Source organism: Bos indicus, chromosome 7 (assembly GCF_029378745.1).
Source record: "Bos indicus isolate NIAB-ARS_2022 breed Sahiwal x Tharparkar chromosome 7, NIAB-ARS_B.indTharparkar_mat_pri_1.0, whole genome shotgun sequence".
Taxonomy (NCBI): domain Eukaryota; kingdom Metazoa; phylum Chordata; class Mammalia; order Artiodactyla; family Bovidae; genus Bos; species Bos indicus.
This window is the reverse complement of record NC_091766.1, coordinates 104,930,358-104,943,561: the sequence shown is the minus strand read 5'-3', so window position 1 is coordinate 104,943,561 and position 13,204 is coordinate 104,930,358.

The following is a 13,204-nucleotide window of genomic DNA, read 5'->3' as shown; positions in this document are numbered from 1 at the left end:
CTTATAAGAATTGTGCACAATAGCAAGATTTCTAGTGGTCACTGTTTAGCATTTCTATTTTAACATGTAATTAGGGCCACTTGACATTTTCTTCACATAAAAAATGGAAATAAATTAAAGCTAATGACACTACAGGAGAATGATGCTTCTCGAATTAGTTCTTAATTTCTCTTTTATTGGAGGTACACTAATAAACAATCTTGAATAAGTTTCTGCTACGATGGCTTTATCTGATGTTTCCCTTTCCAGGGGTAGCAATAGCAAAAGTGTGATTTGATCAATTTTAAAAAAATTTTTGAGAAAGTTTATTGCCATATTTATGTGCTCTCTCAGAAATGATATATATATATATGCACACATATATGTATATATTTATATGAGTGTGAATATGTTTATAAAAACAAATGTACATATACTCATTAGTTCAGTTCAGTTGCTCAGTCATGTCTGAGTCTTTGCAACCCCATGAATCGCAGCATGCCAGGCCTCCCTGTCCATCACCAACTCCCGGAGTTCACTCAGACTCACGTCTATCGAGTTCACTCAGACTCACGTCTATCGAGTCGGTGATGCCATCCAGCCATCTCATCCTCTGTTGTCCCCTTCTCCTCCTGCCCCTAATCCCTTCCAGCATCAGAGTCTTTTCCAATGAATCAACTCTTCGCATGAGAAGGCCAAAGTGCTGGAGTTTCAGCTTTAGCATCATTCCTTCCAAAGAAATCCCAGGGCTGATCTCCTTCAGAATGGACTGGTTGGATCTCCTTGCAGTCCAAGGGACTCTCAAGAGTCTTCTCCAACACCACAGTTCAAAAGCATCAATTCTTCAGCACTCAGGCTTCTTTCACAGTCCAACTCTCACATCCATACATGACCACAGGAAAAACCATAGCCTTGACTAGACGGACCTTTGTTGACAAAGTTATGTCTCTACTTTTGAATATGCTATCTAGGTTGGTCATAACTTTTCTTCCAAGGAGTAAGCATCTTTTAATTTCATGGCTGCAGTCACCATCTGCAGTGTTTTTGGAGCCCAAAAAAATAAAATCTGACACTGTTTCCACTGTTTCCCCATCTATTTCCCATGAAGTGATGGGACCAGATGCCATGATCTTTGTTTTCTGAATGTTGAGCTTTAAGCCAACTTTTTCACTCTCCTCTTTCACTTTCATCAAGAGTCTTTTTAGTTCCTCTTCACTTTCTGCCATAAGGGTGGTGTCATCTGCATATCTGAGGTTATTGATATTTCTCCCGGCAATCTATATAATTAGTGTAAACTATCTTTCAGGTAAAGACCTATTGCTATATTAACCAAAATTTACCTCATCCTTTATTTTCAATCTTTATACATATCCCAGTGTCTGAATTGACAGTAAATATTGTCATTAACATTTAAAATTTTACAAATCTTAAAATATCGAGGGTAGAACCAACATGCTTTTGCTTTTCAGTAGAAAAATGCCTGCTGATTTAATGAATCTCAAATATTACCTTTTGTTAACCATTTTATAAAGTTTTACATGCCAAGTGTGAGAACTTAGTGAAAACAATTTTAATTAATTTTAACTAAACTAAAAAAATAAATTATTTCAATGGTGTGTTTTTCACGTTATATGCTATTTAATAGTGAGCTTTAATGAGCTGAATGGCTAATTGATGCTTCTTAAAATAGACGTAAGTTGAAATGTGTTGTTTTCCTTTTTCTTCATGGGATGTGTACAAACTGCATGACTATTAAAACATGCCTATACCAAAGGAAAAGGTATATTTTATTAAAGAACAAAATAAATGTATACATAAATTAAAAAAAATAATGAATGAAGGTATGTGCATAAGAGTCTGTAGAGTGTGTATATATATGCTAAATCTACTGGAGTGCTTTCCTCCAGGGGATCTTCCCTACCCAGGGACCAAATTCAAGTCTCTTATGTCTCCTGCGCTGGCAGGCAGTTTCTTGACCACCAGCGTCACCTGAGAAGCCTGTATGCATATATATATGTGTGTGTATAAAAGTTGCATTAAGTAATGGAGAGGAATTTTTCTTTTCTGGAAAAAAAAAAAGTATTTCAATAAAACTTTAGGTCAAAGTATGAAAATTAGAACAGTAAATGTTTAGAAGAAATCGATTTCATGGTGTTGAAATAGTCAAATATTTCTTAAATAGGTCACAAAACTCTACTTGTAAAAGCAAAATTATACATTGAATTGCAATAAGCAAAAAAATACTTCTGTTCTTCAAAGTATTCATTATGGAAATGGAAAGGCAAGTAGGGAGCAAGGACAGCTTTGAACAATATATATAACTCACAAAGGGTGTAAATCTAGATTGTGAAAAGGCATCATAAGAAAAAGACAATTGAAAACAGGACAAATGTCATGACCAGTTTACAAAAGAAAAATCAAAATGCCTAATAGATTTATAAGATGCCATTACTATTATTCATTATGAAAGTTCCCACTAAAAATATACACCGCTGCACACGCACCAGAATAAATAAATTTAAAAAGATAGAAAGCATCAAGCCTTAGTGAGACTGTGAAACAAGTTACACCATAGAAGTTCTCCTTAGTGAAGTCACTCAGGAAACGTTCGTGGAAGTTTCTCATAAACTTGAGCATACACCTACCATGTTACTCAGCAATTCAACTTCTGGGTATATTTCCACATATTTCCAACAAAAGTGCACCCAAATAGTCACAAAAGTCTTTGATCAGACCACTACTTTAATCACAATAGTGAAAATCTGAAAATCAGTGAAGTAGCAGGCTACAGTCCATGGGATCACGAAGACTCGGACACGACTGAGCGACTCCACTTTCACTTTTCACTTTCATGCACTGGAGAAGGAAATGGCAACCCACTCCAGTGTTCTTGCCTGGAGAATCCCAGGGACGGGGGAGCCTGGTGGGCTGCTGTCTATGGGGTTGCACAGAGTCAGACACGACTGCCCCGACTTAGCAGCAGCAGCTTATCTTGAGTAGAATGGAATACTACGCAGCAATAAGAATGAATGATTGAAAACAACAAACCACGATATGAATGAATTTTACAAAAGAAGTCAGACACAAAACCAGGATTACTGTATTAAAACAAAGTACAAAAGCAACAAACTAAAAAACCAATTTATGTTATCAGAAGTCAGACTACTAATGCTGCTCTGGGAAGGAGGTAAGGAAATCTGAGATGGGTTCTTAATCGATGTGCTGTGAACAACTGGTAAGTTTGATTTGTAAAAAAAAAAAAAAAAAAAAATCATAAGCACTTATACTTCTGTGCATTTTACTGCACATATATTTTACTTCTATAAAAAATATTATATTCCCTACATCAATTCCGATTTTCAATCAAGTATCAGATCAGATCAGTCGCTGAGTCGTGTCCGACTCTTTGCAACCCCATGAATCACAGCACGCCAGGCCTCCCTGTCCATCACCAACTCCCGGAGTTCACTCAGACTCACGTCCATGGAGTCAGTGATGCCATCCAGCCATCTCATCGTCTGTCATCCCCTTCTCCTCTTGCCCTCAATCTCTCCCAACATCAGAGTCTTTTCCAATGAGTCAACTCTTCGCATGAGGTGGCCAAAGTACTGGAGTTTCAGCTTCAGCATCATTCCGTCCAAAGAAATCCCAGAATGGACTGGTTGCATCTCCTTGCAGTCCAAGGGACTCTCAAGAGTCTTCTCCAATACCACAGTTCAAAAGCATCAATTCTTCTGTGCTCAGCCTTCTTCACAGTCCAACTCTCACATCCATACATGACCACAGGAAAAACCATAGCCTTGACTAGACGAACCTTTGTTGGCAGAGCTCTTAAAATACACGTGCTCACTTTTTTCATGGCTCCTTCCTGTTATTTTCTCTATATTCCATGTTTTTGGGTACCTATATACTCAGGTCCTCTATGTATCGTAATGATACAATGTAAAAATGTTGATCTAGACATGAGATTTTTGAATTTAAAGAAACAGAACTCCTAACAAATGACTCTTCACATAAGAGTCTATCCTGTATTGAAGTTAAGTGTTGTCTTTTTTACTGGAAGTCAACATATGGTGAGAGACTAGTACATACAGAGTAAATTAAAAAAAAAAACACAAACTGTGAATGGCAGACTTGAAATTGCTCAAAGGCATTTTCTAGATTAGATCATCAGTTTTAATATGATTCTCTGTTGTTGTTTTTTTTTTCCTCTCTGTCTTTCTTTCACTTGGAAAATGTGCATTGTTGTGAAACAAATGCTGAGCTTAGGAAATCCTTGGAAAAACATTGCTTAGTTTCTAGCAAATGCTTTTTGACATTGTTTTCTGGCCTGGCTATTCTGAAAATATCTAAGTATGTTTTGAATTGCTTATTAGTTTAATTTTTCAGAAAAAAGCATGATCATTCAGGTGGGCATAGAGAAGGTCACAAGCATTCCTACTATATCAATTTATACATTTTTTATGTTCTGCAAAGCTCCAAATTTGTACATAAAGAAATATCCTCACTTATATTAATGCACAAAAGTAACACACATCAGTTACTAGAGTTGAAAACTTTGCATCCATCCTCAGAAGCTCAGAGTTCAGAAGATTTTCCTGACCCTTGCTCTTCCGCCTATCCAGGGCAGTATGATAGTGTCTTCACCCTCCCAGTTTGGCCTACCTTGAATTCGGGAGTTGCTCTTTTTCCAGATACAACCAAACAGGTCAGCTCTGCCTTTGGGCTTAAAACACTCGTGGTCTCTTTGATCTTAGATTAATTCCTAATGATAGCCAGGTGACCTGCGAGGTCAATGTATCCATACAACTGCCTCAGTTCAGTTCAGTTCAGTCACTCAGTCGTGTCTGACTCGTTGCGACCCCATGAATTGCAGCACGCCAGGCCTCCCTGTCCATCACCAACTCCCGGAGTTCACTCAAACTCCTGTCCATCGAGTCGGTGATGCCATCCAGCCATCTCATCCTCTGTTGTCCCCTTCTCCTCCTGCCCCTAATCCCTCCCAGCATCAGAGTCTTTTCCAATGAGTCAGCTCTTCGCATGAGGTGGCCAAAGTACTGGAGTTTCAGCTTTAGCATCATTCCTTCCAAAGAACACCCAGGGCTGATTTCCTTTAGGATGGACTGGTTGGATCTCCTTGTGGTCCAAGGGACTCTCAAGCGTCTGCCTAAATGACACAAAATACTAGAATCCTATTGTCAACATCCATAGCACTTTCTTATCACCATCCCCCCCACCCAGGTGTTGATCATTCCCACTGGAGATTTACGAGCTGATAACATGGCTTATTGCAAAAGGTCCTCCTCCTAGTGAACTAAACTCTACTTTGAAAGTAATTGGACATTGTGTGCATTTTGTCTTTTTAAATGTGCTTAGACTGTCACTGAAAAGTGAACATTATTCCCTCTCCTTTTATTATATTTTTTTCATCTGCTTTAAAATTTCACCCTGTTATGTGTCTCTGAAAGGAAGTTAACATTTACCGAGCACTCTGCTAGATATGGTCATGGTGGACAGGTCTGACAGAATGTGGTCCACTGGAGAAGGGAATGGCAAACCACTTCAGTGTTCTTGCCTTGAGAACCCCATGAACAGTATGAAAAGGCAAAATGATAGGATACTGAAAGAGGAACTGCCCAGGTTGGTAGGTGCCCAATATGCTACTGGAGATCAGTGGAGAAATAACTCCAGAAAGAATGACAGGATGGAGCCAAAGCAAAAAAAATACCCAGTTATGGATGTAACTGGTGATAGAAGCAAGGTCCGATGCTGTAAAGAGCAATATTGCATAGGAACCTGGAATGTCAGGTCCATGAATCAAGGCAAATTGGAAGTGGTCAAACAAGAGATGGCAAGAGGGAATGTCAACATTCTAGGAATCAGCAAACTAAAATGGACTGGAATGGGTGAATTTAACTCAGATGACCATTATATCTACTACTGCAGGCAGGAATCCCTCAGAAGAAATGGAGTAGCCATCATGGTCAACAAAAGAGTTTGAAATGCTGTATTTAGATGCAATCTCAAAAATGACAGAATGATCTCTGTTGGTTTCCAAGGCAAACCATTCAATATCACAGTAATCCAAGTCTATGCCCCAACCAGTAACGCTGAAGAAGCTGAAGTTGAATGGTTCTATGAAGACCTACAAGAACTTTTAGAATTAACACCCAAAAAAGATGTCCTTTTCATTATAGGGGACTGGAATGCAAAAGTAGGAAGTCAAGAAACACCTGGAGTAGCAGGCAAATTTGGCCTTGGAATACGGAATGAAGCAGGGAAAAGACTAATAGAGTTTTGCCAAGAAAATGAACTGGTCATAACAAACACCCTCTTCCAACAACACAAGAGAAGACTCTACACATGGACATCACCAGATGGTCGACACTGAAATCAGATTGATTATATTCTTTGCAGCCAAAGATGGAGAAGCTCTATACAGTCAACAAAAACAAGACGAGGAGCTGACTGTGGCTCAGATCATGAACTCCTTATTGCCAAATTAAGACTGAAATTGAAGAAAGTAGGGAAAACCACTAGACCATTCAGGTATGACCTAAATCGAATCCCTTATGATTATACAGTGGAAGTGAGAAATAGATTTAAGGGCCTAGATCTGATAGATAGAGTGCCTGATGAACTATGGAATGAGGTTCGTGACATTGTACAGGAGCCAGGGATCAAGACTATCCCCATGGAAAAGAAATGCAAAAAGCAAAATGGCCGTCTGGGGAGGCCTTACAAATAGCTGTGAAAAGAAGAGAAACGAAAAGCAAAGAAGAGAAATGCAAATCAAAACCACTATGAGGTACCATTTCACGCCAGTCAGAATGTCTGCGATCCAAAGGTCTACAGGCAATAAATGCTGGAGAGGGTGTGGAGATAAGGGAACCCTCTTACACTGTTGGTGGGAATGCAAACTAGTATAGCCACTATGGAGAACAGTGTGGAGATTCCTTAAAAAACTGGAAATAGAACTGCCTTATGATCCAGCAATCCCACTGCTGGGCATACACACTGAGGAAACCAGAAGGGAAAGAGACACTTGTACCCCAATGTTCATCGCAGCACTGTTTATAATAGCCAGGACATGGAAGCAACCTAGATGTCCATCAGCAGATGAATGGATAAGAAAGCAGTGGTACATATACACAATGGAGTATTACTCAGCCATTAAAAAGAATACATTTGAATCAGTTCTAATGAGGTGGATGAAACTGGAGCCTATTATACAGAGTGAAGTAACCCAGAAAGAAAAACACCAATACAGTATACTAACACATATATATAGAATTTAGAAAGATGGTAACAATAACCCTGTGTACAAGACAGCACAAGAGACACTGATGTATAGATCAGTCTTATGGACTCTGTGGGAAAGGGAGAGAGTGGGAAGATTTGGGAGAAGGGCATTGAAACATGTATAATATCATGTATGAAACGAGTCGCCAGTCCAGGTTCGATGCACGATACTGGATGCTAGGGGCTGGTGCACTGGGATGACCCAGAGCGAGGGTATGGGGAGGGAGGAGGGAGGAGGGAGGAGGTTCAGGATGGGGAACACAGGTATACCTGTGGCAGATTCATTTCGATATTTGGCAAAATTAATACAATATTATAAAGTTTAAAAATAAAATTTAACAAATAAATAAATAAAAAAAAGAAAAGGAAAGATATAAGCATCTGAATGCAGAGTTCCAAAGAATAGCAAGAAGAGATAAGAAAGCCTTCCTCAGCGATCAATGCAAAGAAATAAAGGAAAACAACAGAATGGGAAAGACTAGAGATCTCTTCAAGAAAATTAAAGATACCAAGGGAACATTTCATGCAAAGATGAGCTCGATAAAGGACAGAAATGGTATGGACCTAACAGAAGCAGAAGATATTAAGAAGAGGTGGCAAGAATACACAGAATAACTATACAAAAAAGGTCTTCACGACCCAGATAATCACGATGGTGTGATCACTGACCTAGAGCCAGACATCCTGGAATGTGAAGTCAAGTGGGCCTTAGAAAGCATCACTACGAACAAAGCTAGCGGAGGTGATGGAATTCCAGTTGAGCTATTCCAAATCCTGGAAGATGATGCTGTGAAAGTGCTGCACTCAATATGCCAGCAAATTTGGAAAACTCAGCAGTGGCCACAGGACTGGAAAAGGTCAGTTTTCATTCTAATCCCAAAGAACGGCAATGCCAAAGAATGCTCAAACTACCACACAATTGCACTCATCTCACATGCTAGTAAAGTAATGCTCAAAATTCTCCAAGCCAGGCTTCAGCAATACATGAACCATGAACTTCCAGATGTTCAAGCTGGTTTTAGAAAAGGCAGAGGAACCAGAGATCAAATTGCTAACATCTGCTGGATGATTGAAAAAGCAAGAGAGTTCCAGAAAAACATCTATTTCTGCTTTATTGACTGTGCCAAGGCCTTTGACTGTGTGGATCATAATAAACTGTGGAAAATTCTGAAAGAGATGGGAATACCAGACCACCTGACCTGACTCTTGAGAAACCTGTATGCAGGTGAGGAAGCAACAGTTAGAACTGGACATGGAACAACAGACTGGTTCCAAATAGGAAAAGGGTACGTCAAGGCTATATATTGTCACCCTGCTTATTTAACTTCTATGCAGAGTACATCATGAGAAACGCTGGGCTGGAAGAAGTGCAAGCTGGAATCAAGATTGCCAGGAGAAATATCAATAACCTCAGATATGCAGATGACACCACCTTTATGGCAGAAAGTGAAGAGGAACTAAAAAGTCTCTTGATGAAAGTGAAAGAGGAGAGTGGAAAAGTTGGCTTAAAGCTCAACATTCAGAAAACGAAGATCATGACATCTGGTCCCATCACTTCATGGGAAATAGATGGGGAAACAGTGGAAACAGTGTCAGACTTTATTTTTGGGGCTCCAATATCACGGCAGATGATGACTGTAGCCATGAAATTAAAAGACGCTTACTCCTTTGAAGAAAAATTATGACCAACCTAGGTAACATATTGAAAAGCAAAGACATCACTTTGCCAACAAAGGTCCGTCTAGTCAAGGCTATGGTTTTTCCAGTGGTGATGTATGGATGTGAGTTGGACTGTGAAGAAAGCTGAGTGCCGAAGAATTGATGCCTTTGAACTGTGGTGTTGGAGAAGACTCTTGAGAGTCCCTTGGACTGCAAGGAGATCCAACCAGTCCGTTCTGAAGGAGATCAGCCCTGGGATTTCTTTGGAAGGAATGATGCTAAAGGCGAAACTCCAGTAATTTGGCCACCTCATGCGAAGAGTTGACTCATTGGAAAAGACTCTGATGCTGGGAGGGATTGAGGGCGGGAGGAGAAGGGGACGACAGAGGATGAGATGGCTGCATGGCATCCCTGGCTCGATGGACGTGAGTCTGAGTGAACTCCGGGAGTTGGTGACTGACAGGGAGGCCTGGAGTGCTGTGATTCATGAGGTCGCAAAGAGTCGGACATGATTGAGCGACTGAACTGATCTGAACTGAACTGCGAGATATGTTTTGCCTCCGTAAAACTCCCTTGACGGCTAGGCCAGAGTCCACAGCAAACGTAATATGAGGGCTTGATGAGATTTTGCTCCCTGTCTGCACCTCAGGACCGTCCTCACCATCAAGGGTAACAAAACAAGTGTGATTCTGGGGCTGGAACATTCAATCCAGCGACTCACAGCAGTGTCACCTAAGAGGGCATAACGGCTAGTCTTGTCTAAGTGTCTCAGTAGTAGCATTTTCTGAATTTATGTCAGGTGACTCAGAAACGGAAGAAAAAAGTTGTTTTTTTTTTTTTTTTTCAGGAATTTCTATCATTATTTAATATATTTCCTTTCTTTAAAAAATTAGCCTCTTTATGTGGTGGCACTAGCTATAAAGTAGTAAAGCCAAAGCAGGAGACATAAGAGATGCAACTTCGATCCCTGTGTCAGAAAGACCCCCTGGAGGAGGGCACAGCAACCCTCTGCAGTGTTCTTGCCTGGAAAGTCCCATGGACAGAGGAGCCTGGTGGGCTACAGTCCACAGTGTGACAAAGAGTTGGACACGACTGATGTTGCTTAGCACGCAAGCATGCATGTAGCATATTTTTGCATATTTCCTGTTTAAGTTTTTACTTGCTTGTTAATACCAGAATTTTGGTCAGAAGCATTACAACTTGCTAGTTTAACTGTCCTTCAATTTACTCTTTACAATATAAAAAATACACGTGAAGGTTCATGACAGAAGAATTAAATTCATCCTTTTATCTTAAAAGTAAATAGATCATCTGCTAAAGGATTTGTTAATAAATCAATGTGGACAGTGCTTTTCAGTTAAAATGAACTGTTACAGAAACTCCATTTTCATTTGTAATCCTACAAAAATTCTGGAAACTTTTCTAGGGTATCTGTGTTTATTTCTACATTCACTGAAAGAAATTGAACCTGCTTTCTGATCCTCCCTTGATTCCAATGGGTGTTTTATTTTTACCACACCATTATATGGTAGTTTCTATAGCTAAATGCCCCATCTTGTGATTCCTTAAGGGCTTGGGCTGGATCTTATTGGGGATTAGCATAGGATATGACACATAATATGTGTTTATGAGTGAGTTCTAAATATAATAAACAGTTGGCAAAGTTACCAGCTAGTGAATCGCAGAAATATAGTGTTAATTTGGTAATCCAACTGAAGTTTTAAACCCTTCATGGAAACATATTTCCACCTAACCCTATAACTAGGCAACAAGTCAATTAGATAAGGCCTCTGCCTTAAATGACACATACTTTCTGCAACCTATAGGCAAATGACAATGGCAATGAGATAAAAATCGGGAGGTTTTCACTTCCCGATTGAGCAGATTAAGCATCCACTTTACCATCATCATTTTTTAGTGGTAAACACACCAATCTCCTCCTGTTACTGCATTTTCAGATTTAAGTTGCATTATTTTTTAACTGTTCAGAAAATACGTGAAGAAAAGGCATTCTTTTATTATCAAAATAAAAGTTTAATACCAGCTGATGTGTAAGAATTTGAGGGTGAAAATTCATATGGATTGACAGAGAGGCTCAAAATGAATTCAGAAGTAAGTGCCTTAATAATGTCTATTTGTGAAGATAATTCAATAAGTAAACTAATTTTCTTCCCCAATAAAGTTAAAAAAGAAAGAAAATGAGGTAAAACAATTGTTGACTCGCTTGAGACAAAGTGTTGGTTGAATGAACTTTAAGATTAAATGCTGAATTCCTAAGAATTACAGTTTTTTTTTTCCATTCAAAGTAATAATAGCATCAAAAAAGACTAAGTTTTGCTCCTAAGCTTATACATTTTTGGAATTATGTGTTTTAAAATTGAATGTAGTTTGGAACTGTGTGGTAGAATCACATATATTCATTTTATTCAGTAAGTCTTTCAATAATTATTTGAATCATGACATCTAGCTCCTTATCTTCAAAAGCAGCAAAATCTACAAGTTATACCACAGAAAGTACAAATATGTGGAACCAAAGGGTGTTGTATTTAAAATATGAATCTAATGCTTTTCTTTAGAAGAAAACAGGACAGAAATCTAGATGGGGGAGGGTGTAACTTTCTGATCAAGGGTATTTGATGAAGGCTGTTTTCTGTAATTTTCCAACAATAGGGCCGAAGTGAATTTTATAAAGTCATCCGGTCCAATCCTCTGTCCTTGAAGCAGAAGTATATCATTGAAGTAGGTGAGAATCAGTACTGTTTGTTGAGACCACCCCCCCTCTCCCCCAGAGAAGATCATCCCTAGCCTCCCTCATAACCTTTGAATCTTTTTCTTGTGGCTATTTAAAATGGTTGAAACCCATATGGTATTCTGAAGCCTTGAGTTCCCTTTAGGAGAAATGAACAAAAACTTCTGAAATGAATCAGCCCCTGTTTAAAGATAACTTTGATCACAAGTCTAGAGATTACTATAAAGTAATCAAATAGGAGAGAACCACATAATTTAAATATAAAAAAAGCGAAACATTATATCATTAGCATACTTGAGTTAAAACTGCTCAAATAATGTTACTGTTAAAATGGCATATTCCGTTTCATAGGAAAGACCCACTATCTAGTGCTTGGTAGAAAAAGGTTGCAATTGTGATGTTTTAGCATAGGGAGATCTTTGAAAGACAAGAATTATACTCCTTTATTCCAGTAAATTTCCTTTCCATGAGTAGTAGTTCAGGGAAGGCAACTGTTTAACAGGAGGTAAAATGTTTAAAAATAACAACCAAAATCAAAATATTATGTAATTGCTATTTATAAAACTTACTGGTAGAGGACATAATTAAGGAGCTCCTATTTACATTGAATCCTGATTAATGATGAATTATTCTGAGACCCTGAGCTAAGATTATCTTTATCCCCAATATGTCAAATATATTACTCAGCCTCAAAATCAATATATTTTAACTAGTCTCTTTGTTTTTCTTTGCTAAGATGTGATCCTATTGTACTTATTTTTTTTTGTACTTATTTTAATTCCATATCTTTGTGGATTACTCTCTTTTCCATAACACATACGAGTGTTAGAGACTTATTATATCTTAGGGCATACAGAGTTGCCAAATGTATAGTACAGTAAACAGATTGAATGTCTTAAATACATTGATTTTGGGAATTTTTAAAAAATTCTGCTATAACATTCTTTATAATATTTGAAACTACCTTTAACAGACTTACTTTAGATACTTAGAACCCATAGATTTAGTATGTAGAATTATGTAATGCATTCAAAGTTTGCAAACATTTTTATTTTTTGCTTTTGGTATTTTTATGTTCATTTTCTTTAATTCATGGTATTTTAATAAAGCCCATTCTATTTGGATACTTTTCGCTTTGCTTTTTTCATAATGACAAGATTGAAACATATATAAAGAGCATAAAACCTCACTGTACCCATCATCCATCATTAACCTCAACAATGTACAACATATGCATTTTATATTTCCTCTTTCTATACAGTATTACATTACAGCAAATAAGAGGTGCTATATTATGTTCCCTGCAATACTGAATATTAAAAGAATTTTTAAAATAATAAAAAGAACTGATCACTCTAGTTTCAAAATGATCTTTTCATGAAAACTGATAATGCCTAAATAACTCAATTCATCAAGACAACATGATATACCTAGAATTGACAATGTTATCATGAGCAAGAAATAAAAATCATTAAGACACCTGGACAATTCTGAGAGGCAGATATGTTATTATCA